The sequence below is a fragment of the Schistocerca piceifrons genome, chromosome 9 (assembly GCF_021461385.2).
Source record: "Schistocerca piceifrons isolate TAMUIC-IGC-003096 chromosome 9, iqSchPice1.1, whole genome shotgun sequence".
Lineage (NCBI taxonomy): Eukaryota > Metazoa > Arthropoda > Insecta > Orthoptera > Acrididae > Schistocerca > Schistocerca piceifrons.
In genome coordinates this window covers 70,652,650-70,679,699 of record NC_060146.1, presented here as the reverse complement: position 1 = coordinate 70,679,699, position 27,050 = coordinate 70,652,650, and the positions used below count along the sequence as shown (strand labels likewise).

General features: G+C 45.0%; 1 protein-coding gene and 1 non-coding gene across 2 annotated transcripts in view; one reads left to right on the top strand and one right to left on the bottom strand.

Annotated features, from left to right (window-relative positions):
• The window catches only part of LOC124717050 (arylalkylamine N-acetyltransferase 1-like), a 256,852-nt gene that overhangs the window by 41,065 nt on the left and 188,737 nt on the right, over nt 1–27,050 (top strand). The window lies entirely within an intron of this gene.
• Nucleotides 21,179–21,253, bottom strand: Trnat-ugu. The gene has a single exon. It is a non-coding gene; the product is annotated as a tRNA-Thr (tRNA).

Sequence of the window (27,050 nt, the reverse complement as noted above, 5' to 3'; positions counted from 1 at the left end):
CAGCAGTTGACCGGCGTTGCCTGGTGAAACGTTGTTGTGATGCCTCTTGTAAGGAGGAGAAATGCGTACCATCACGTTTCCGACTTTGTTAAAGGGCGGATTGTAGCCTATCGTGATTGCGGTTTATCGTATCGCGACATTGCTCCTCGCGTTGGTCGAGATCCAATGACTGTTAGCAGAATATGGAATCGGTGAGTTCAGGAGGGTAATACGTAACGCCGAGCTGGATCTCAACGGCCTCGCATCACTAGCAGTCGAGATGACAGGCACCTTATCCGCATGGATGTAATGGATCGTGCAGCCACGTCTCGATCCCTGAGTCAACAGATGGGGATGTTTGCAAGACAACATCCATCTGCACGAACAGTTCGACGACGTTTGCAGCGGCACGGACTATCAGCTCGGAGACCACGGCTGCGGTTACCCTTGACGCTGCATCACAGACAGGAGCGTCTGCGATGGTGTACTCAACAACGAACCTGGGTGCACGAATGGCAAAACGTCAGATTTTCGGATGAATTCAGGTTCTGTTTCCAACATCATGATGGACGCATCCGTGTTTGGCGACATCGCGGTGAACGCACATTGGAAGCGCGTATTCGTCATCGCCATACTGGCGTGTCATGCGGCCTGATGGTATGGGGTGTCATTGGTTACACGTCTCGCTCACCTCTTGTTCGCACTGAACAGTGGACGTTACATTTCAGATGTGTTACTTCCCGTGGCTCTACCCTTCATTTGGTCCCTGCGAAACCCTACATTTCAGCAGGATGATGCACGACCGCATGTTGCAGGTCCTGTACGGGCTTTCTGGATACAGAAAATGTTCGACTGCTGACCTGGCGAACACATTCTCCAGATCTCCCACCAATTGAAAACGTCTGGCCAATGGTGGCTGAGCAACTGGCTCGTCACAATACGCCAGTCACTACTCTTGAGGAACTGTGGTATTGTGTTGATGTTGCATGGGGAGCTGTACCTGTACATGCCATCCAAGCTCTGTTTGACTCAATGGCCAGGCGTATCAAGGCCGTTATTACGGCCAGAGGTGGTTGTTCTGGGTACTGATTTCTCAGGATCTATGCACCCAAATTGCGTGAAAATGTAATCACATGTCAGTTCTAGTATAATATATCTGTTCAATGAATACCCGTTTATCATCTGCATTTCTTCTTGGTGTAGCAATTTTAATGGCCATTAGTGTACTTAACTCTGACGATTCACACACATTAAGCTTCTCTGGACACTAAGCGTTATTCAGCTACCTCTCCCGATCCTTTTCATGCAACCAGCACTACGTCTGTATCGGGAACGGTACCCAGACAGATGAATTTTCCTCTCAGAGCTTTGGGCTCTGAGAGGGAACTTATATCGATTACGTGGCAGCACTACGTCTGTATCGGGAACGGTATCCAGACAGATGAATTTTCCTCTCAGAGCTTTGGGCTCTGAGAGGGAACTTATATCGATTACGTGGCTGTCGCTAGATCTGGGTACCATTCCTGATACAGACGTTATGAGGGTTGCATAGAACGCATAGGTAGAAGAAGCTTAAGCACCATGTATAGATAGATATGTCTTTAGTCACAAACTTTGGTGCACACAAATAAACTCAGTGTCCAGAAACTCAGATATCTATATCTGCATCAAAGGCTCTTGACACTCATTTTGGTGTACATACATGGCACGCAAACTAAAACTGGCTCAGAAAATATTTACAAAACTGACATGCAACTGACCTTTGTTAATGAACAGAGGAAGTGCCCGTCACAGAAAGTGCTGGTAACCGTGGTTTCTATGTATTTCAATCGTTGCTCTTACATACCTGCTTTTGCACGTCTCTCACAAGCTCTGCCCCAAATATTTCAATGTGTTATTACTTCTAAGTGAATGAGAGGAGCAGACATGTTTACTGATCAGCTGAATGCAACGCAAAATGGTGGTAACGACAAAACAGCACACGCTATTTGTCGAGTGTTATGTGAAGTGTTAAGATCAGAAGTGTTGTTGCAGAGACTCCAGCAAAGTCTGCAATGCAAGCCAAAGTGACATATTTGTGGTAACAGAAGTGTGAGGTGACATCTGAGGTGTACGACATTATGATCACTTCGCAGTTCTTCGTTGGTAACTTTGTATGAGCCGATTCAGCTATTAACGTTGACCTGTCAGCATATTACAGTGCCCACTCCAATACAGGGGGAAAGAGTTACTGTGTGCCGTAGTTACCTTTATATAAAACCAACAGCAAGTGTGTCACAGGTTGCCTATTTCTCGTGGCGGGCCTTATGATCTAACAGTAAAGTGCATCCCCGGCAACTGAAAGATCTCAGGATCGAGTCCCGGTCAGACCACGGAATTTTTAACTGCCTTTAGTCTAGCCTTCTCTTTTCAAAGGAACGAGACGTGGTTCAAAATGTCTCTGAGCACTATGGGACTCAACTTCTGAGGTCATTAGTCCCCTAGAACTTAGAACTAGTTAAACCTAACTAACCTAAGGACATCACACACATCCATGCCCGAGGCAGGATTCGAACCTGCGACCGTAGCGGTCTCGCGGTTCCAGACTGTAGCACCTAGAACCGGACGGCCACTTCGGCCGGCGAACGAGACGTGGTTTTCATTCCACGTTAAACTGTTGTTTCCCATTCCCCAACAGAATTACTGGGCTAGATTAAGGACATAAAAACTCTCGAAGGGTGTCCAATTGGAAGATTTGCACCAGATCGTTGACCAAAACAGAATTATTATTATTGTTGTTGTTTTTAACGATATGTAGAAATACGATATGAAACGTTGTGGTCATGTTGCCCTCAGAATTTCAAACTGTCTTAGCCACAATGTGTAGTGCATAGCCGTCTTACATATGTCAACTACGCACGATTTTCAGAGACATACATAAAAGCGTTCCATATTGAAAATATTCCACATACTAAATGTGTGAATACTTGATACCTAGTCATATGTTGTGAGCAACAGCCGAGAGGACTTTTCTGTTGCCCACAACAGATCACTAGGTACTACGTACCCATATGTTTAGTGTATGCGATGATTTTAATATTGAAGGCTTTTACACTGAGGTGATAAAGGTCATCGAATGCCTCCCAGTATACAGGGTGTTACAAAAAGGTACGGCCAAACTTTCAGGCAAAGTGTGTGAGGAATGTTTCCTGAAAGTTTGGCCGTACCTTTTTGTAACACCCTGTAGTGGTTCAAATGGCTCTGAGTACTATGGGACTTAACATCTTATCTCATCAGTCGCCTAGAACTTAGAACTACATAAACCTAACTAACCTAAGGACATCACACACATCCATGCCCGAGGCAGGATTCGAACCTACGATCGTAGCAGTCCCGCGGTTCCGAATTGCAGCGCCTAGAACCGCACGGCCACCGCGGCCGGCCCAGTGTAGTGTCGGACCTGCAACAAGTCTTTGTAAGTCCGCTACAGAAGTACTGAGGCATTCTGCCTATGTAGCCGTCCATAATTGCGAAAGTGTTGCAGTGGAGGATTTTGTGCATCCCTCTCGGTTGTGGCCCATAAGTGATTGACGGGCCCCATGCTGCACGCTCTGGTTGGCCAAACCATTCGCTGGAATTGTCCAGAATGTTCTTCACCCCAATCGCGAACAACTGTGGCCCGGTGGCATGTGCATTGTTATCCGAAAAATTCCATTGTTGTCTGGGAACATGAAGTCCACGAATGGCTGCAAATTGTCTCCAAGTAGCCGAACATAAACCGTTTGCAGTCGATGTTCGACTCAGCTGGACCAGACGACCCAGTCTACGTAAACACAACCCACACCATTATAGAGCCGCCAGCAGGTTGGACAGTGCCTTATCAACAACTTGGGTTCATGGTTTCATGGGGTCTGCGCCACAAACGATCCTTATCCATCAGCTCTTTAAAGCACTCCGTCTTCAGGCCACAAGTGGCCCATCGGGACCATCCGACCGCCGTGTCATCCTCAGATGAGGATGCGGATAGGAGAGACGTGTGGTCAGCACACCGCTCTCCCGGTCGTTATGATGGTTTTCTTTGACCGGAGCCGCTACTATTCGGTCGAGTAGCCCCTCAATTGGCATCACGAGGCTGAGTGCACCCCGAAAAATGGCAACAGCCCATGGCAGCTAGCTGGTCACCCATTCAGGTGCCGGCCACGCCCTACAGCGTTTAACTTCGGTGATTCACGGGAACCGGTGTATCCACTGCGGCAAGGCCGTTGCCATCAATCAGCTCTTACCAACTGAAATTGGGACTATGTAAGTCTGCAGACTTTCGTGGCCGTTGTCACTGAAGTTAAAATCTTCTGGGTTATTAGGCCACGCCATGTTTCTTCTAAAATGATCGACGTTTCGACCCGTCTGCTGGGATCTTCCTCAGGATCTTTTGATGTCCACTACTGCTAGAACACTGTCAGAGACGAGAGTCGCGTCCACTTATAAAGGGGGAGTTTTCTGGCGTTCGTGGTGGAGAAGTGATAGTGTTGTTAAAAATTCATATGGTTACCGTTGGTGGGCCATAGTCATTCCCACTCTGATGCAGAAGAAGGGGATCCTGTGGATTCCATTGGCGGTCCATGGTCATTGGATAGAAGGGCACTGTTCCTCACTTATGCTGGAGAAGGGTTATTGGTTGAAATGCCTGCTACTGCTATTGGTTGGTCGTCATCAGTGGCTAGATTCGAAACGGACAGAGCAAGAGAGGGGGAATGTTTATCCAAAATATTATTGTCCGCCGAGGTGACTTGCAGCGCGTTGTTTATGCCGCTCACACACCGCGGCCGCGTATTTACTTCCTTGATGGCGGGGAGCCACGATGCCGGAAGCCCATAGCCGTCCTCTGTTCAAATTAAATGCATTCTTATTTCAAACGCTTCTCGGACCTTTCTGCTACAAATCTTTGCTTCTTTAGCCAGTACGTTATTAAAATCGATGTCAGAGCCACAGTTCTCGTGATGTTCCGTTACTGCCGATTTTACACTTTGTTTTAGCCGCATGTGCCGTTCGTGTTCCTTAATGCGTTCTTTAACAGTTCTTCCCGTTTCGCCTATATACACTTTCCCGCAGCCACATGACACTTGATAGACACCTGCATTGTGGAAGTAATCAGGTGCATCCGTTTCCCGTCGGAAAAAGTCTTTTATTTTCTTTTGGCTAAAGAAAGATGTCTGAATACCATTTATTTTTAAAATTCTGCTTATGCGGTCAGTGACCCCAGAAACGAACGGTAATCTGACGGAATGAGAAGGTGGTTCCTCGTCATTCTTATTAGCGGTATAAACATTTTAGAAAAACGTGACGCGGGCTAATAACCTAGAAGATTTTAACTTCACTGAAATCGTGACTCTCTGGTCTGGCCACAATTTTCCAATCGCCTAGGGCCCAACGTGTAATGTTGGCAGAAGAGCCAACACTGTGTTTCTAGGGGAGGCCGAAATGCACGCGTTCAATTACACGCTGACTGGCGTGAGGTCTGGAACAGGACAATATCTTGAGAATTGCAAATAAAGTAAGTAGTTGATATAATGCTTAACTTTAATCCACAATTGTAGAACATCGCTCTTGATGATACATGCTTCACATAATAAATATCAATTGAATACGGCGCCTTGCTAGGTCGTAGTAAATGTAGCTGAAGGCTATGCTAACTATCGTCTCGGCAAATGAGAGCGTATTTGTCAGTGAACCATTGCTAGCAAAGTCGGCTGTACAACTGGGGCGAGTGCTAGGGAGTCTCTCTAGCCTAGACTTGCCGTGTGGCGGCGCTCGGTCTGCAATCACTGATAGTGGCGACGCGCGGGAGCGACGTATACTAACGGACCGCGGCCGATTTAAAGGGTACCACCTAGCAAGTGTGGTGTCTGGCGGTGACACCACACAACCGATATGGTCACGATTCCATTAGAGGCGCTGCAGGCGATGTGGTGCTGTTAGCAAAGGTACTCGTGTCGGTCGGCTGCTCCCATAGCTCATCAAAGGCAAATTTTGCCATACTGTCTGAGACGTAGTGTCGTATAACGATCCTGCCTTGGAGGCGGTCAAGTGGGAGATGTGTCTCAGAGCTGGACAGTGGCAGATGGTGACGAGAGACTGGACGCGCACGTAGTTTATGTATCAGCCGATAGAGGACAGTATTGGATAGGGGGACTGTGATGTTAGATTCGATTGTGCCCACCAGAGTGCACTAAAGTAACAGAATGTTTTCCATAAACTGTTCTAGTATTTTCATAAAGTGTTATTATGTCTTTTTGTGTGTGTAAAATGTTATAAATGTGTTTTAGCAGTATGAAAGATGCGTGAGTGTGGTTTAAGGTTAATATGAAGATAACTGTTTAACGAGGTGTGTAGAAGGATTTAGTGTGGGAACATTTCCAGGAAGTATAGATATGGACAAAGGGGATTTTTGTAGAATATATTTGTAAAGTAAGTTTATGGTAAAGGGAAAGTTAATTCAGGTATAAATAACAATAGTTAATAACTTTATGCATAAGCAAACTTCAGCGTATTAGATAATTACGTCGGTGAAAAGTGCAGTCGTTAGGTTTACTATTTTGCGATTGGTTATTGGTGAAAAGCACGGACTGACGCGGGAGAATGTTGTTTTGCTATTGACTGTTGAGTAAACTGACCAATGGTAAAGCATTATTCTTCTCTCTCTGCTGGTAGAGAAGACTTAGAGTATTCTAGAGAAGAGTCGGAGCCTAGCCATGAAACAGTTCGGACGTGTGTAGTAGTAGTTCCGATGGAAACGATAAGTTGCCGGATCTAGCAGTGTTTCATACATCAAAAGTGTTGGAAAGTGACTGCATAATTATTCCGATTGGCGTGTAGAAATTTCTGAATTTTCAAGTGAATCTGCATTTGGTACCGACAGACTTAATATTTGTCGAGGATTCTCACTCAAAAACAATCAGTATTTTTGTAGCTATTACGTTTTCGGGAAATGCAACACCATAAACTTGCTAACGTGAGTAAAAGGGATTGTGAGTGACTGTGTTAAGACTAACACGGGCTTGGCAGTGATACTTGTTCACCTAACTTTCAGAATAGATAAATTGAGAACAAAATTACCAACCTTTCATTTCCTAGTGAGAACTTTCTCACGAAACGTAGATTAGTGACTTAAATTGCAGCCTGGTTCACGTCGAAGTACTGTAGGTTTCTCTCGGCTTCCCTACTGATGAAATGCTGAGACAATGTTCACAGGTTCGTCGTAAAGGGACAGAAAGAACCGCGCCGCCGCATGTCCTAACGGATACGTTCGTAATACGTGAAGCATTGATTTCCACGGTTATTTCAGGCAGTGTTGCTTGTCTGTTAGCAATGACAACTTTACGCAAACGCTGCTGCTCTCGGTCGATAAGAGAAGACCATGAGCCACTGCATGACCCATGGTGAACGGTAACGCCTGAAATTTGGTATTCGCGGCAGAGTCGTGACACTGTGGATTCTAGCCCCAAATACCACTACGCGTTCAAAGTCTGTTTATTCCCGTCATGGGGCCGTATTACCTCCAACATCTTTTCACATGAATCACCTGATTGTCAATGACCGCTCCCCGGGTGCTCTGGTCTTTTATATCTTGTGTACGCGGTTCTACCGCCAACTGTACAAGTGCATATCGCTATCCCACGACGTTTGTGTATACATGACTATGAGAATGATGTATAATCGAAACGTGTTACCAATTGTTAGATAAACACTGTGGGTAAGACGATTTAAAATTTTGAGATTATTACAAGGGTCACTCCAAAAGAAATGCACACTATTCTTTTTTTAAAATCCATCTTTTATTCTACATGTCTGAAAGTTTTACATTGTGTAGATGCATCCTTTAGGAACAATATTTTCATTTCTCCATATAATTTCTATTCCTCTCAACGCCATCTTGGAACCAGCGCCTGTATACCCGCACGGTAAAATTCTGGACCAACCTGTTGGAGCCACTGTTCGGCAGCGTGCACAAGGGACACCTTCTTCAAACCTTGTTCCCCGAAGAGAGTCTCTCAGTTTCCCAAAGAGATGATAGTCACATGGAGCCAGGTCAGTACTGTAAGGCGGGTGTTTCAGTGTTGTCCATCCGAGTTTAGTGATCGCTTCCACGGTTTTTTGACTGACATGTGGCCCTGCATTGTCGTGCAACAGCAAAACATCCTGCTTTTGCCAATGTGGCCGAACACGACTCAGTCGAGCTTGAAGTTTCTTCAGTGTCGTCACATATGCATCAGACTTTATGGTGGTTCCACTTGGCACGATGCCCACAAGCGAGAGTAATTCGGAATCGAAAAACACCGTAGCCATAACTTTTGCAGCAGAAGGTGTGGTTTTGAATTTCTTTTTCTTGGGTGAATTTGCATGATGCCACTCCATTGATTGCCTCTTCGTCTCTGGTGAAAAATGATGGAGCCATGTTTCATCACCTGACACAATTCTTCCAAGAAATTCATCTCCACGATTCTCGTACTGTGGTGTCACCGCCAGACACCACACTTGCTAGGTGGTAGCCTTTAAATCGGCCGCGGTCCGTTAGTGTACGTCGGACCCGCGCGTCGCCACTATCAGTGATTGCAGACCGAGCGCCGCCACACGGCAAGTCTAGGCTAGAGAGACTCCCTAGCACTCGCCCCAGTTGTACAGCCGACTTTGCTAGCGATGGTTCACTGTCTACATACGCTCTCATTTGCACAGACGACAGTTTAGCATAGCCTTCAGCTACGTCATTTGCTACGGCCTAGCAAGGCGCCCTGTTCAAGAATGTATTCTGAACAGATAATATTGTGAATCATGTACCGTCAAGAGCGACGTTCGTCATTAATGGATTAAAGTTAAGTATCAAACTAATTACGTCCGCTTTCTGGATTCTAATTCCTCGTCATGTTCCAGACCTCACGTCAGTATAGTTCTTCCCTCCTCACGCCAGCCTGCGTGAGCTAAAACCCGTGCATTTTGGCCTCCACTCGTAACACGGTGTTGGCTCTTCTGCCAACACAACAGGTACTGTTCCAAAAGTTGGCTGCATACCGTTTTTCTTGTTTCTTTGTGAGCCACTGTCAACATCCTGGGAACTCACGTGCCACACACCTTTTTTTACGCCAACACCTTCAGTATTCTGCAAACACTTCCTTCCCCTATCCCAACGTAGCGTGACAATTCGTTCACTGTGATGCGTCTGTCAGCAGTCACCAATTCGTTAACTCTTTGCACATTGTCTGGAGTGTGTGCAGTACGAGACCTGCCGCTGCGGGGACAATCCTCTATATTGCCGTGCCCACTTTCATCACGTAACCTGCTTGCCCACCGACTTAACTGTATTGCGATCGACAGCAGCATCTCCATACACCTTTTTCAACATCTTGTGGATGGTTCCCACTGTCACATTTTGACAGGACAAGAATTCTATGACAGCACGTTGCTTCTGACGAACGTCAAGTATAGCAGCCATCTTGAAGACATGCTGTGACGGCACCACTCGCGGGAACAGGTTGAACTAAGTTTCAGAACAAGCGGGAAGGATGTGTCTACACACTGTACAACTTTAACACATGCAGAATGAAAACTGTATTTTTACAAAAATAGTGTGCATTTCTTTTGGAGTGACCCTCGTGTTATTCCCGGAAACGCAACAAGTCTTAGCCACCTTTTCGTCTCGCACTTCTCACGAGGCACCGCAGACTGGTTGTTTACCGCTAGGCTGTGTCACGTGGCGGGTTGTTTACAACCGCACCGGAAACCGCGGTCGGGCGGCTGGCTCTGGCTGCCCGCCACAGATAACGCAACACCGTCCCCCCCCCCCCCCCCCCCCCCCCCGCCCACAAGCCGTGGCATCTGGCAGCCGCGTCAAAGCGTGGCGTTTAGAGTGCGAACTGTCGTAGCGCAGACGAATTGGTTGCGGCACTGGTAAACACGGCACCTCTGCAAAGGGCCCACTGCGAACACCTCATTACCACCCTAATCACCACATGCACCCTTAGTTCTCATTTGTTGGACGTATTCCAATCTCTGCCTTCCACTACGGTTTTGACCCTCTAGTACCGTGGAAGCTATTCCCGAAAGTCTTAACAAAATGGTTCAAATGGCTCTGAGCACTATGGCACTTATGTAGCGTTTTCGCGTCCCGCGCCAGGATTCCCGGGTTCGATTCCCGGCGGGGTCAGGGATTTTCTCTGCCTCGTGATGACTAGGTGTTGTGTGCTGTCCTTAGGTTAGTTAGGTTTAAGTAGTTCTAAGTTCTAGGTGACTGATGACCATAGATGTTAAGTCCCATAGTGCTCAGAACCATTTGAACTATGGGACTTAACTGCTGTGGTCATCAGTCCCCTAGAACTTAGAACTACTTAAACCTAACTAACGTAAGGACATCACACACATCCTTGTGCGAGGCTGGATTCTAACGTGCGACCGTAGCGGTCGTGCGGTTCCGGGCTGTAGCGCCTAAAACCGCTCGGCCACTTCGGCCGGCGAAGTCTTAACAAATGTCCTATCTTCCTGTCCGTGTTTTTGTTATTGTTTTCCAGATGTTCCTGTCTTCACCAACTCTGCAGCGAAGCTCTTCTTTCCTTATCATTCCACCTGATTCCCCACACTTCTCTGTAGCAACACATATCAATCGCTTCGTTTCTACTCTTTTACTGTTTTTCCACAGTTCGTGATTCACTACCGTGCAACGCTGTGTTCCAAACATGCATTCTCAGAACTTTCTCCCTCTGGCCAACGCCGATGTTTGATACCAGCAGACATTTCTTGGTCGGGAATGCCCTCTTCGCCTGCGCTATTCTGCGTTTTATCTCCTCCTCGCTTCGACCGTCTTGTGTTATTCCGCTTCAAATGCAGCAGAACTCCATAATATCGTCTACCTCATGATCCTCCATTTTGATGTTATGTTTCTCGCTATTCTCATTTCTACTACATTTCATTACCTCTGTCTTTTCACTGTTTGCTCTCAGTCTGTATTGCGTACTGATTAGACTGTTCATTTCATCCAACAGATGCTGTATTTATTTTCACTGACAATGGGAATGTCATCAACGAATCTTATCATTGATATCCTTTTACCATGAATTTTCATCCCATCCTGAAACCTCCTTTTATTCCCCTCATTGCTCCTTGGGTATATGGACTGAACAGTAGGGGCGATTACATCCTTGAATAACACCACTTCTATCTTCAGTCTTGTAGATCATTCTTTGTTCTTATGTATCAACCGGTGTCCATGTTCTTATGTATCAACCGGTGTCCAAGCGAACCATGCGAACGGAACTCCATGCAGAGTACATTTGGAGTCGGATACTTCGCAAGATGCCGTTGCTCACAGTGATACACAAACCTACACGTCTTCGGTAGGCCAGACAAGACAGAAACAAGCCAGCAGGTGGCAGGATGTGTGTAGCGTGATCCGACGTCTCAGGATTTTTTACTTCTTTTTCAAATGTTGCGAGGCGCTGAGTGGACCGACAGAATAGTAAGGCGTTTAGCCTTCAGTGTGTGGATCGGACTCGAGGTGGTTCTCTGATGGTTTGGGTGAGGGGGGGGGGGGAGGGAGAACTTGGTTCAAATGGTTCAAATGGCTCTGAGCACTATGGGACTTAACTTCTAAGTTCATAAGTCCCCTAGAACTTAGAACTACTTAAACCTAACTGATCTAAGGACATCACACACATCGATGCCCCAGGCAGGATTCGAACCTGCGACTGTAGCGTTCGAGCGGTTGCAGACTGTAGCGCCTAGAACCGCTCGGCCACGCCGGCCGGCGGAGAACTTGGATCCACTCAATCAGGTTACCGTTTGTGTGTCAAGTAGGGTGATCATTTAAACATTCTCAATAACCATCTGTTTCTCTTCATTCTGTAGTAACTTAACGCCCGATCCTTCCCTCACCTAGACTTTATGGTCTGCAGAGACTTTTTTTCGTTCTTATTGAATCTAATTTCTATGTCATCCAAAAATTGCAACACCTAACACGTTTTTCACGCTAATTAAGGTCATACGAGTACGGTCTTTTCCGAATGTAGTTCTGGCCAAAAAGCGATTCTAGTAGCTGGAGTTCTTGTTAATGATCACTTTTGTATTCTTGTGGAGATACTTCCAAAGCAACTTTCATTCCCTGACAAATATTTCTTCATACCTAACCGAGAAGTGAAACACCAATTTTCTTAAATTTAGCTTTACAATTCTTTTGATGTAACGAAATACTGTATAAAACGTTTTCATCGCTCACTACGCTCCGTTAGGAGCTGAATTTATAGAAGCACTAAAACACATATTTTTTTATTTCTAACCGAAAAGTATAATCGCAATTGCCGTAGATGTAATCTAAAAAATCCCTTAGCAGTTCTTAAGAAATTATTTTCAAAAAAAACTTCCACCCACTGTTTTACCTCATTTCCAAAAATGCTGAAATACGTAGTTTTTATTTTCTGATTTAGAAACCAAATACCGGTTACCGTAGTTCTAGTTTCATAATTCCCCTAATAGTGACGTACTTTCAAAAAGCCTTTTATCCTCTATTTCACCCCCTTAATAGTGACATTTTGGACAATCCCTTCTTGAACGATGCCTACAGTATAAGATTCACACCCATTCCACACTTCAAGTTTCAGTCCTTAGCGGTTTGGGCTGGGCGTACATGAGTCTGGCCCTACTGCACCCTCTTAGCGTTCTTATTCCAAAAAGCATCTCTATTCCACAAGCTAAACAACTACTTTCAGAGATTTAGCTTTAAAAATGTTTTCGCAATGAAATATTTGTATTTTCGTAAAAAGTTTCAACGCCTATTTCATACACTATGGGCTGGGCGTACATGAGTCTGGCCCTACTTCACCCTCTTAGCGTTCTTATTCCAAAAAGCATCTCTATTCCACAAGCTAAACAACTACTTTCAGAGATTTAGCTTTAAAAATGTTTTCGCAATGAAATATTTGTATTTTCGTAAAAAGTTTCAACGCCTATTTCATACACTATGGGCTGGGCGTACATGAGTCTGGCCCTACTTCACCCTCTTAGCGTTCTAATTCCAAAAAGCATCTCTATTTCACAAGCTAAACAGCTACTTTTAGAGATTTAGCTTTAAAAATGTTTTCGCAATGAAATATTTGTATTTTCGAAAAAAGATTCAACACCTATTTCATACACTATGTAATCAAAAGTATTCGGACACCAAAAAACATACGTTTCTCATATTTGGTGCTTTGTGCTGCCACCTACTGCCAGGTATTCCATATCAACGACCTGAGTTGTCATTAGACATCGTGAGAGAGCAGAATGGGGCGCTCCGCGGTACTCACGGACTTCGACAATGGTCTGGTGATTGGGTGTCACTTGTGTCATATGTCTGTATACTCAATTTTCCACACTCCGAAACATCCCTAGCTCCGCTGTTTCCAATGTGATAGTGAGGTGGAAACGTGAAGGGACACGTACAGCACAAAAGCGTACAGGCCGACCTCCTCTGTTGACTGACAGAGACCGTCGACAGTTGAAGAGAGTCGTAATGTGTAATAGGCAGACATCTATCCAGACCATCATACAGGAATTCCAGACTGCATCAGGATCCACTGCAAGTACTAAGAGAGTTAGGTGGGGGGGGGGGGGGGGTGAGAAAACTTGGATTACACGGTCGAACACCTGGTCATAAGCCACACATCACGCTGGTAAATGGCAAAAGAGGCATCGCTTGGTGTAAGAAGCGTAAATATTGGACGATTGAACAGTGGGAAAACGTTATGTGGAGTGACGAATCACGGTACACAATGTGGCGATCCGATGTCAGGGTGTGGGTATGGCGAATGCCCGGTGAACGTTATCTGGCTGCGGGTGTAGTGCCAACAGTAAAATTCGGAGGCAGTGGTGTTATGGTGTGGCGGTGTTTTTCATGGATGGGCTCGCACGCCTTGTTGTTTTGCGTGGCACTATCACAGCACAGACCTACATTAATTTTTTAAGCACTTTCTTGATTCCCACTGCTGAAGATTAATTCAAGGATTGCGACTGTATCTTTCAACACGATCGACTAAATAGTTTTCCGTCTACATTGTTTTCCGTTCATAATGCACGGAATGTGGTGGAGTGGTTACACGACAATAACATTCCTGTAATTGACCTGAATCCTGTAGTACACCTTCGGGATGTTTTGAAACGCCGACTTCGTGCCAGGTCTCACCGACCGACATCGATACCGCTCCTCAGTGCAGCATTCCATGAAGAATGATCTGGCATTCACCAAGGAACCTTCCAGCACCTGATTGAACGTGGTTATTAGAGTGGGAGCTGTCGTCAAGGCTAACAGTGGGCCAACACCATGTTGAATTCCAGCACTACCGATGGCGCCACGAACTTGTAATTCATTTTCAGCCAGGTGTCAGGATACTTTTGATCACATAGTGTAGATTTACATCTACATCCATACTCCGCAAGCCACCTGACGGTGTGTGACGGAGGGTACCTTGAGTACCTCTATCGGTTCTCCCTTCTATTCCAGTCTCGTATTGTTCGTGGAAAGAAGGATTGTCGGTATGCCTCTGTGTGGGCTCTAAGCTCTCTGAGTATATCCTCATGGTCTCTTCGCGAGATATATCTAGGAGGCAGCAATATAGCAATATACTGCATGACTCTTCGGTGAAGGTATGTTCTCGAAACTTCAACAAAAGCCTGTACCGAGCTACTGAGCTTCTCTCCTGCAGAGTCTTCCACTGGAGTTTATCTATCATCTCCGTAACGCTTTCGCGATTACTAAATGATCCTGTAACAAAGCGCACTTCTCTCCGTTGGATCATCTCTATCTCTTCTATCAACCCTATCTGGTACGGATCCCACACTGGTGAGCAGTATTCAAGCAGCGGGCGAACAAGCGTACTGTAACCTACTTCCTTTGTTTTCGGACTGCATTTCCTTAGGATTCTTCCAATGAATCTAAGTCTGGCATCTGCTTTACCAACGATCAACTTTATATGATCATTCCATTTTAAATCACTCCTAATGCGTACTCCCAGATAATTCATGGAATTAACTGTTTCCAGCTGCTGACCTGCTATTTTGTAGCCAAATGATAAGGGATCTATCTTTGTATGTATTCGTAGCACATTACACTTTCCTACATTGAGATTCAATCGCCATTCCCTGCACCATGCGTCAATTCGCTGCAGATCCTCCTGCATTTCAGTACAATTTTCCATTGGTACAATCTCTCGATATACCGCAGCATCTTCCGCAAAAAGCCTTAGTGAACTTCCGATGTCATCCATAAGGTCATTTATGTACGTTGCGAATAGCAACGGTTCTACGACACTCCCCTGCGGGACACCTGAAATCACTCTTACTTCGCAATGCTTATCTCCATTGAGAATGACATGCTGCGTTCTGTTATCTAGGAACTCTTCAATCCAATCACACAATTGGTCTGATAGTCCATATGCTCTTACTTTGTTCATTAAACGGCTGTGGGGAACTGTATCGAACGCCTTGCGGAAGTCAAGAAACACGGCATCTACCTGGAAACCCGTGTCTATGGCCCTCTGAGACTCGTGGACGAATAGCGCGAGTTGGGTTTCACACGACCGTCTTTTTCGATACCCATGCTGATTCCTACGGAGTACATTTCTAGTCTCCAGAAAAGTCATTATACTCGAACATAATACGTGTTCCAAAATTCTACAACATTTAGCTTCAAAAATGCTTCCAGAATGAAATATTTTCACAAAAAATTTCATCCCCAGTTTTACCCCCATAGGGGTTGTACTTCCAAATACAGTGAAACACGTATTTTTTTTAATTTGTAATTCAGAAGTCAAATGATATAGCTTTAACAAGACTTTATTTGTTCTTTAATAATAATTATTTTTCATATCAAGCTTTCACCCAGTATTTCACCCCACAGCGATAAATTTCCAAAACTCCTGAAACACGTATTTGTTTAGTTCTGACCGAGAAACCAAATACCTATTTTCGTACGTCTAGCTTCAAAATTGCCTTAAGAGCGACACTCTTAAACGACGCCTATAGGAAAAGATCCACACCTTCTCCAAATTTCAAGTTTCTGTTCTTATCGGTTTGCTGGGCGATGATGTGTCAGTCAGTCACTCAGTCTGGATATTGCTTTTGTATATATTTTTTTAGAGGCACCATGATAGCCTTACGAAGCGACCAGTACCGCCTATAATCATTTATGGTGTCAACTAAGAGTTTCAATAGAGCTCTTTTTCGAAAGAAATTGTACTGACCTTCGTTGAAAACACGACACGTGCGAAACGTACAGATATATTTCCGTACTGTAAGTCCAGTGTGATTCCCGAAAGTTGAAAAATTTTCTTTTCTTGCAGGTATGGGATGCTCTCCTGACACCGGAGCGGTGGCGGATTGTCGGTCTGTAAGCTATTACTTTTGTACTACATTTTATCTAAAACTATAAATAAGTGGGCATGACCGAGCGGGGTCAGGCAGTTGTTAGCACACTGCACTCGCGTTCGGGAGGACGACGGTTCAAACCCGCGAGCGGACACTCTGATTTAGGTTTTCTATGATATCCATAAATCGTTCCGGCAAATGCCGGGATTTTTGCTGTGAAAGGACACACACGACTTCCTTCCCTAATCCGATGGTACCAATGGGCTCGCTGTTTCGTCCCCTCCCCCAAATCAACCAACCAACCTAAATGGGCGTGAATGGATGGAGTTATAGGGAGGACTAAATAGATAGAAGTTTTGACATGGAGCTCATTTCCGGAAATGTACCGTTTGGACATAAAATGTGTTTGGAATCTGGCGCTTCAGGGTACACACACAGCGGAGACACTGAGCTCCGACCTCTATGAGCTACTCGTCGTCGGGTCGTTTTCAAAGTCAAGAATGGGACGCGTCTATACAGCACCATATTCGATCCTCTTGTAAGGGGGTACTCTAACGAGACAGAGAGGCGTGGAAAAAGTAAGTAAACATTTTTATGTCAAAAGTAATCACCGTAACTGTAATACTTTAGTACCATTGTAAGATAATACGTGAATGCTTTCATGGTAAAAATCTTTGCGGTTGCCTACGTAATGAACACGGTGCCCAAGCGTGCACCTCCTCACACGAATCAAATCGACGGCTACGCATGTTGTTTGTCAGGGCTTCACAAATATGGAAATCGCATGGAGAGAGGTGGGGACTTTATAGAGGACGTGTGAGGGCTTCCCAGCGAAACTTCTGCAGCATAGTCGAACCAACCTTGGTCAAATGTGGGTGAGCCTACACGATTTTCTGATCTTTCCTCGATTGACTTCCACATTTTTGGACCCCCCTGAAGCAAGAGATTCGTAGCCTTCGATTTGCTTCCGACGAAGAGCTACGGTAGGTAAAATCGTGTTTCCCTAGACAACCGCAAACATTTTTTCATAAAGCTATTAACCATCTCGTCTCACAGTCGGATAAATGTACACTACTGGCCATTAAAATTGCTACACCAAGAAGAAATGCAGATGATAAACAAGTACTAATAACCTATGGCCGTAATAACAGCCCTGATACGCGTGGGCATTGAGTCAAACAGAGCTTGGATGGTGTGTACAGGTACAGCTGCCTTTGCAGCTTCAACACGATACCACAGTTCATCAACAGTAGTGACTGGCGTATTGTGACGAGCCAGTTGCTCGGCCACGGTTGACCAGACGTTTTCAGTTGGTGAGAGATCTGGAGAATGTGTTGGCCAGGGCAGCAGACGAACATTTTCTGTATCCAGAAAGGCCCGTACAGGACCTGAAACATGCGGTCGTGCATTATCCTGCTGAAATGTAGCGTCTCGCAGGGATCGAATGAAGGGTAGAGCCACGAGTCGAAACACATCTGAAATGTAAGGCCACTGTTCAAAGTGCCGTCAGTACGAACAAGAGGTGACCGAGACGTGTAACCAATGGCACTCCCATACCATCACGCCGGGTGATACGCCACTATGGCGATGACGAATACACGCTTCCAATGTGCGTTCACCGCGTTCTCGCCAAACACGGAAGCGACCATCATGATGCTGTAAACAGAATCTGGATTCATCCTAAAAAATGGCGTTTTGCCAGTCGTGCACCCAGGTTCGTCGTTGAGTACACCATCGCAGGCGCTTCTCTCTGTGATGCAGCGTCAAGGGTAACCAGCGCCATTGTCTCCGAGCTGATAGTCCATGCTGCCGCAAACGTCGACGAACTGTTCGTGCAGATGGTTTTTGTCTTCCAAACGTCCCTATCTGTTGACTCAGAGATCGAGACGTGGATGCACGATCCGTTACAGCCATGTGGATAAGATGCCTGTCACTTCGACTGCTAGTGATACGAGGCCTTTGGAATCAAGTACGGCGTTCCGTATTACCCTCCTGAACCCACCGATTCCACATTGTGCTAACAGTCATTGGATCTCGACCAACTTGAGCTGCAATGTCGCGATACGATAAACTGCAATCGCGATAGGCTACAATTCGACCTTTATCAAAGTCGGAAACGTGATGGTACGCGTTTCTCCTCCTTACACGAGGCATCACAACAACGTTTCACCAGGCAACGCCGGTCAACTGCTGTTTGTGTATGAGAAATCGGTTGGAAACTTTCCTCATGTCAGCACGTTGTAGGTGTCGCCACCGGCGCCAACCTTGTGTGAATGCTCTGAAAAGCTAATCATTTGCATATCACAGCATCTTCTTGCTGTTGGTTAAATTTCGCGTCTGTAGCACGTCATCTTCGTGGTGTAGCAATTTTAATGGCCAGTAGTGTATTAACTGTTAGAGCAATTACTTTTGAAATAATAAGTAGTGTAAGTAGGCCGTTTAGGTTTTTATATTGGTAACGCCATGTAGCGCTCTGTATGAAAATCACTGTCTGTGCTGTGTGCAGTCTGTGGCTGGTTAGCATTGTTGTAATATTCGCTATTGTAGTGTTGGGCAGTTGGATGTGAACAGTGCGTAGCGTTACGCAATTGGAGGTGAGCCGCCAGCAGTGGTGGATGTGGGGAGAGAGATGGCGGAGTTTTGAGAGCGGATGATCTGGACGTGTGTCCATCAGAGAAGTAAATTTGTAAGACTCGGTGTCATGAACTGATATATATATATATATATATATATATATATATATATATATATATATATATATATATATATAAATTTTTCTAAGGGGCGTTTCAGTAGTTTACTTACTTTTTTGCATCTGTCTCGACAATTGCAGGCTTACAGTTGCTCGCAGCTGTTGATGTAGTGTACGAATGACGTCACAAATACAACATCGACTGGCGACTGCCCCCTCTTCCCAGTTTGTGCGTGTACCATGAAACGGGAGATTTGAAAGTGATTCGCCCTTCATACATATTTTACATCCAAATGAAACATGTTCCTTATCAAAACCTTGTCCACTAACTCCCTTGTTCAACCGCTAGAGGCCTGTAATAGGAGTTTTGAAACACCACGTATGTAAATAAATATGCGAGGTACGTGAAAAACGCTCTACGTGGGAACTAAGTGTGAGAGGGTCCTAGGAGACATTTATCATGCACCAAGGACATATGAATAAATTCTAATTATTTCAAGCTACTTTCTGAGGCCTTTGTCATTAGGAGATAAGACATTAATTTTGAAATCGGACGAATGTGGTTTAGGGCGTATGATTTAAGTTCATTAAGAGTTTGTGTATCCGACATGTGACCATCAATCCTGCACTAGTCGCATACCATTAAAAGCAACAGTTTTTTGAGTCATCGGTCCACTGACATGTTTGATGCCGCTCGCAACGAATTTCGCCCCTGCGCCAGTCTATCCTTCTCCGTGTAGCACTAGCAACCCACGTTCTCAATTATTTTTGGGAAGTATTACAATCTCTGTCTTCCCCTACAATTTTTACCCTCTGTATTTCCGTCTAATACCATGGAGGTTATACCCCGACGCCTTAAAAAACGTCCTAGAATTCCATCCCTTCTTTTTGCCAGTGTTTTCCCTATCTTTCTTTCGTCGCCGATTCTGCGGAGAACCTCCTCTTTCCTTACCTTATCAGTCCACCTAACTTTCAACATTCATCTGTAGCAACACATCTCAAATGCTTTGATTCTGTTCCGGTTTTCATACAGTCCACGTCTCACTACCATACACTGTTGTGTCCAAACATACATTAGAATTTTTTTCCTCAGATTAAGGCCTATGATTGGTACTACTAAACTTAATATGTCGTCCTAACTCTGTCTGTCACATATTATTTTGCTGCCTAGATAGCAGAATTCCTTAACTTCATCTACTACGTGACAAAGAGTGCTAATGTTAAGTTTCTCACTGTTCTCCTTTCTGCTACTTCTCATTACTTTCGTCTTTCTTCGATTTACTCTCAAGCCATATTGTGTACTCATTACGCTGTTCTTTCCCTTCAACAGATCCTGTAACTCTTCTAATCTTTCACTGAGGATAGTAATGACATAAACGAATTTTATCATTTATAATCTTTCACCTTGAATTTTATATCCACTCTTGAATCTTTCTCTTATTTCCGTCATTCCTTGTTGGATGCATAGATTGAAAAGTAGGGGCGAAAGACTACATCCCTGTCTTACACCCTTTTTAATACGACCACTTCGTTCCTAGTCTTCCAGTCTTTTGTATATTACAGTCTTTCCCTATAGCTCTACTGTATTTTTCCCAGAATTTCGAACATCTTGCACCGTTCGGCATAGTTGAATGCTTGTTCCAGGTCGACAAATTCTATGAACGTCTCTTGATTTTTCTTGTCTTACTTCCATTATCAACCACAACCATACAGTGCCTCTCTGGTGCCTTTATCTTTCCTAAAGCCAAACCGACCGTAATCTAACAGATTCTCAATTTGCTTTTTCATTCTTCCATGTATTATTGTTGTCAGGAAATAGAATGCGTGAGCTGTTAAGCTGATTTCGCCCTTGTCACCTCAAACGGCCAAACATCACAGGGCAGCATGTGGCTGGAGGTGTGTGGTGGTGCTACGCAGTCCAGTCATTAATGATTGTGGCTGGATTTGTCCTACCTGAAGAAATTCGTTTTCGTTACCATCAATTTGAGTCCATTATCAGGCTAGAGGTGGTGTTTCGTGGTATTTGTGCGATGTGTCATGGAGGGGTGACCGCCTTTATATCTAATATAATTCAAGGAAATTACAATGAAATCCAGACCTTTAGCTGCATACTGTCGTTGATAAATATCAATGGGGACAGTTGAAAATGTGTGCCCTGACCGGGAATGGAACCCGGGATCTCCTGCTTACATGGCAAACGCTCTATCCTACTGAGCCATCGAGGGCACAGAGGATAGTGCGACTGCAGGGATTTATCTCTGGCTCGCTCCCCGTGAGACCCACATTCCCAAATTTGGAAGTGTGGGTCTCACGGACAGCGTGCTGCAGTTGAGTTATTTTCTGTGTCCTCGAGGGCTCAGTCGGATAGAGCGTTTGCCATGTAAGCAGCCGGCCGGAGTGGCAGAGCGATTCTAGGCGCTACAGTCAGGAACCGCGCGGCCACTATGGTCGCAGGTTCGAATCCTGCCTCGGGCATGGATGTGTGTGATGTCGTTAGGCTAGTTAGGTTTAAGTAGTTCTAAGTTCTAGGGGACTAATGACCTCAGATGTTAAGTCCCATAGTGCTCAGAGCCATTTGAACCATAACCATGTAAGCAGGAGATCTCGCTTTCCAGTCCTGGTCAGGGCACACCTTTTTTCAACTGTCCCCATTGATATTTATCAACGTCAGTATGCTGGCTTTCATTGTAATTTCATTCTTCGAGGGCTGCAAGTTCACCAATGGTATCTCATACCATCTTCATATGATACAATCCAATTTTCCTTGAGACATATGAGTCTCAACTTTATATATGGTAACGATGGAAGCTGAAAAAGCGAATTGAAAATTGTGCCATAGCCAGGACTTGAACCGAAGCCTCCTTGTTAACGTGGTAGGTGTGCTAGCCACTACACCACAGTAGGTAACACAGCTGCACAGACTGCTCTCGTTCAGTGCCCTCAGTAAGCCAAACCTGTTCATGTCTTCAGTTTACTTTCACCTACCCCCAGAACAGTGACGATTCAAGAAGGGGAAAATAAGCTGAAGAAGTTTGTGTTAGGGCGGGCAATGGACTTCAATAGCCCGTGCAGCTGTGTAACCTGTGCTGATACGGTGGATAGCAGACCTCCCTAGTAAATAAGAAGACCGAGATTCAAGTCGCAGTCGATGTACAAATTATAATTTACTCTTTCAGCTTCCTTCATTATAGTAGATTTTATATACCAACTACTTACATAAATACATCTCGAGCTTTATCATGACTTTCCATGACCACTGCAGGTTGAAGCTTCTGTAAAGCGTATTATCACGGGGAGAATATTCTGTGTGCGGCGAAGACGACATAAAGCGAAGCGACGTGCTGGACTACGCCCGTTGACGTCTGCAAAAGTCGTATGTAAAAACAACACGACAGCTGCGGGCAGACGTCACAGCTAGACGCGTATCGGTCCTTTTTATTTCTTTTGCCGCTTCTTCAAAACATCTCGGCGCGTCACGAAAGCGCCAGAGGATAAGGAGATGCTAATGAGTCGCGTTCTCAGAAGTCTTCCGTCGGTTCACTGTGCCACTGCTGCGGTCTGGCACAAAAAGAAAAAATGCAGATCTCGCTAGTATGAGTGTCCGCCTTCTCTGCGCCATACCATGCCCCATGCTCATCCACTGCTCCGTCCACCAGACCGGTCATGGCGAAGTAGGGCAGTGATCGTGGCTAGCACGCGGGACACGCATTTGGAGGAACCAGGGTTCAATTCCTGGTACAATCATCTAGAATTAGGATAATGCCGAGGGATCGAGGTAATTCCCAGATGATTCCTTTGCGTCATGGCCTGTCTTGAGAAGGAAATATGTTGCTGTGCCAAAAACCATACTTACCTTGGGCAAATTGTTGCGCCTCTCTTTTTAAAAGAGGTTATGATTCAGTCCCGAGGTCTGATTTCGGAAAAACTTCAAGTTTTTATAGTTCGTCTCGGATGAAACACCGTTATAAGGCACGAAATAAAAAATAATCTCCAGGAAAATGTAAGTTATCAGCACGGTCCTGTCACACTAATGAGACCACCACCAGAGCACGCGAAGGAACTTGCCCCCTTTCTTGCAGCGGTGTACAGTAGGTCTCTAGAAGAGCGTAGCGTTCCAAAGGATTGGAAAAGGGCACAGGTCATCCCCGTTTTCAAGAAGGGACGTCGAACAGATGTGCAGAACTATAGACCTATATCTCTAAAGTCTATCAGTTGTAGAATTTTGGAACAGGTATTATGTTCGGGTATAATGACTTTTATGGAGACTAGAAATCTACTGTGTAGGAATCAGCATGGGTTTCGAAAAGAACGGTCGTGTGAAACCCAACTCACGCTATTCGTCCACGAGACTCAGAGGGCCATAGACACGGGTTCACAGGTAGATGCCGTGTTTCTTGACTTCCGCAAGCCGTTCGATACAGTTCCCCACAGTCGTTTAATGAACAAAGTAAGAGAATACGGACTATCAGACCAATTGTGTGATTGGAGTGAGGAGTTCCTAGATAACAGAACGCAGCATGTCATTCTCAATGGAGAGAAGTCTTCCGAAGTAAGAGTGATTTCAGATGTGCCGCAGGGGAGTGTCGTAGGACCTTTGCTATTCACAATATACATAAATGACCTGGTGGATGACATCGGAAGTTCACTGAGGCTTTTTGCAGATGATGCTGTGGTGTATCGAGAGGTTGTAACAATGGAAAATTGTACTGAAATGCAGCAGGATCTGCAGCGAATCGACGCATGGTGCAGGGAATTGCAATTGAATCTCAATGTAGACAAGTGTAATGTGCTACGAATACATACAAAGATAGATCCCTTATCATTTAGCTACAAAATAGCAGGTCAGCAACTGGAAGCAGTTAATTCCATAAATTATCTGGGAGTACGCATTAGGAGTGATTTAAAATGGAATGATCATATAATGTCGATCGTCGGTAAAGCAGATGCCAGATTCAGATTCATTGAAAGAATCCTAAGGAAATGCAATGCGAAAACAAAAGAAGTAGGTTACTGTACGTTTGTTCGCCCACTGCTTGAATACTGCTCACCAGTGTGGGATCCGTACCACATAGGGTTGATAGAAGAGATAGAGAAGATCCAACGGAGAGCAGCGCGCTTTGTTACAGTATCATATAGTAATCGCGAAAGCGTTACGGAGATGATAGATAAACTCCAGTGGAAGACTCTGCAGGAGAGACGCTCAGTAGCTCCGTACGGGTTTTTGTTGAAGTTTCGAGAACATACCTTCACCGAGGAGTCAAGCAGTATATTGCTCCCTCGTACGTATATCTCGCGAAGAGACCATGAGGATAAAATCAGAGAGATTAGAGTCCACACAGCAGCACACCGACAATCCTTCTTTCCACGAACAATACGAGACTGGAATAGAAGGGAGAACCGATAGAGGTACTCAGGGTACCCTCCGCCACACACCGTCAGGTGGCTTGCGGAGTATGGACGTAGATATAGATGTAGATATGTTCAGCGCCAATGTACGATAATCACTCATAGACGAAAGGTGGCAGCACTAGCAGTGGAGAGTATATAAAGCAGCTGAGGCGTATGGGGGAAAGAAAGCGGAATGGGAGCATTGTATCTGACGTCCAAAGGGATATATCATTGACTTTCAGACAAAGGGTGGAAGCATTTCGGAAACGGATATGTTTGTAAACTCTTCGCATGTCGCAGTGCATCGTAATATGGCTCTATCCCAAATGCCGCCGAGATAACCGTGGCGCAACACGGGCTATAGATGACAACCTTGAACGACTGCTCTCGACATGTTTACTGACGAATAGACGTTCAATTACAGAACAACGGCCCAAATGAACCAAGGGGCAACCAACAATGTCTCCTCAACGGCCGTTCAGCGAACGTTGCTGCGTAAGGGCTTCTGCAGCTGAGGCATGATTCGTGCACGCCTGTACAACTGGAGGTCCGCTGAGGGGCCTTTTAAGGTTAATCACTTTTTGTCCTCCATCCACGTGAAACGTCTGAAAGCAAACACCTTACAACAATCGTCGGTAGGGTCCAAGCCGGAGGACGGGGGACTGAGGAATGTTTTCGTGGCATTCCGTGGGTGACGTCTTCATTCTGGAAGGCACAGTGGACCAATGTATGCATCTATCCTCGGGTACCATGTCCATTACTACATGCACATGTTTTTTTCTCGCACGAGGGAATCTACCAGCAGGACAATGCAACGTGTCACACAGCTCGTTGAGTACGTAAGTGGTTTGAAGAGCACCAGCCCTCGCAGATTTAAACCCAATTGAGAATCTGTGGGTACATCTCAACAGGGCTGTTCGCACCATAGCTCCTGATCCGTCAAACCTAGCGCAACTGTCCACAGCACTAGAGTTGACATGGCTCAACATTCCTGTCGGTAGCTTCCTGAATATCAGTGACTCTCTTCTAGCATCCTCACAGTTGTCCGCACTGTAAAATGTGATTATTCGGGTTTTTGATAGGTGGTCGCATTGTGACTGGACCACGTAACTGGGGCCTTAGAATTCGCGCATCTGGATGCCCGGAGAGTTCTAAATGGCAAAACAAAGAGCAAATAACTGTCTCATCTGTACGGAGCAATAAAAAAACCTGCGCTCTACACTAAATTACTGGAAACAAACTTGGGATATTTACATTTCAGTTCACTGACAAGGAAACCTCCCCATCGCACCCCCATCAGATTTAGTTATAAGTTGGCACAGTGGATAGGCTTTGAAAAACTGAACACAGATCAATCGAGAAGACAGGAAGAAGTTGTGTGGAACTATGAAAAAAAAATAACCAAATATACAAACAGAGTAGTCTATGCGCAAGATAGGCAACATCAAGGGAAATGTGAGCTCAGGAGCGCCGTGGTCCCGTGGTTAGCGTGAGCAGCTGCGGAACGAAAGGTCCTTGCTTCACGTCTTCCCTCGAGTGAGAAGTTTAAGTTTTTATATAATCAACTTCGCTCTCCAAAATTCCAGGACATGTTCAGATTTGCTTGGACATATGCAGGATTTGACGGTCTACACACGGAAAAATTTGAAAACGTTAGAAACATATGTTTTGACAGAGCACAGGAAAAACTGTGCGACTGTGAATCTGTTGCATTCATTTATTGCAGTTTATGTGACAAACTCTTATGTTTTCATCTCTTTTTTGGGAGTGATTATCACATCCACAAGAAAACCTAAGTCGGGCAAAGTAGAAGAATCTTTTTACCCATTCGCCAAGTGTACAAGTTAGGTGGGTCGACAACATATTCCTGTCATGTGACGCACGTGCCGTCACCAGTGTTGTATAGAATATATCAGACGTGTTTTCCTGTGGAGGAATCGGTTGACCAATGACCTTCAAATGTTTTCGTTTCCCATTGGAGAGGCACGTCCTTTTGTGTACTAATCGCACCGTTTTGCGGTGCGGTCGCAAAACACAGACACTAAACTTATTACAGTGAACAGAGACGTCAATGAACGAACGGACAGATCATAACTTTGCGAAAATAAAGACAGTAAACTTTTCACTCGAGGGAAGACTTGAACCAAGGAGCTCTCGTTCTGCAGTTGCTCACGCTAACCACGGGACCACGGCACTCCTGAGCTAACATTGTCCTTGATGTTGCCTATCCTACGCATGGACTACTCAGTTTGTATATTTTGGCTATTTTTTTCATAGTTCCATACAACTTCTTCCTGTTTTCTCGATTGATCTGTGTTCAGTTTTTCAAGGCCTATCCACTGTGCCAACTTATAACTAAATCTGAGGGGGGTGCGATGGGTACGTTCCCTTGTGAGTAAAGATATCGACGGAATGATAAGAACAAATCAGAATAAATTCCTCAGACAGAATTACGAGGAATGAGTTTCGTGGTAATAACTTCCTAACAGTGTTTAAATCGAGATCAGTTGTAATCGCAATGACTCTGACGCAAAGATACATTGGTCAGTCCAGCAGAATTACAAAGCAGTGTCTGACTAAATCATACATCAGTTCTCGGGTTACTGCATACCCTGGAACTAGAAGCTTGGTACGG